Source organism: Gallinula chloropus (assembly GCF_964237585.1).
Source record: "Gallinula chloropus genome assembly, chromosome: 2".
Classification (NCBI taxonomy): Eukaryota; Metazoa; Chordata; class Aves; order Gruiformes; family Rallidae; genus Gallinula; species Gallinula chloropus.
In genome coordinates this window covers 93737210-93737734 of record NC_140086.1, presented here as the reverse complement: position 1 = coordinate 93737734, position 525 = coordinate 93737210, and positions in this window count along the sequence as shown.

Genomic DNA, 525 nt, shown 5'->3' with positions numbered 1-525 from the left:
GGTTTCAAGGCAGCGTTTCCCACGCTGCTGTGTGCACACAAACAAGCCTACCCCTGACACATCCCATGCAGGACATATGGGGCTCCAGAGCACCTTTCCAGGCACTCACCGTGCGTCAACTTGAAATGAACAAGGAGGTCATTATCCTGGGCCAACAACATTTTTACTTAGATTCAACCACTAAATGTTTTTACATTTGATAAAGGTATTAGCAGAATACTCAGAGAAAGCCACTATACACATCAGCGTGGTGGCTAAGTCATGTTTAGCTCATTTTCTGTCTCTGACATTTAACAGATCCATCTTGCAATTTTGCAGAAACACTTGATGTTACCAACAGAGGTCAGAACTGAACCACTCAACAGTGTATATTCTTCTTAAGAAAAATAAAGGCTCAGTATCAGTGTTATTTCCCTCCCTTTTTAATTTCCATTTAAAAAGCAATTAATACCCTTCACAGTACGGTCTTCTCTGCGCTGTGTAAGATGCTCAAACATTAAGAGCTCTAATGAATTCAGTGGTTTG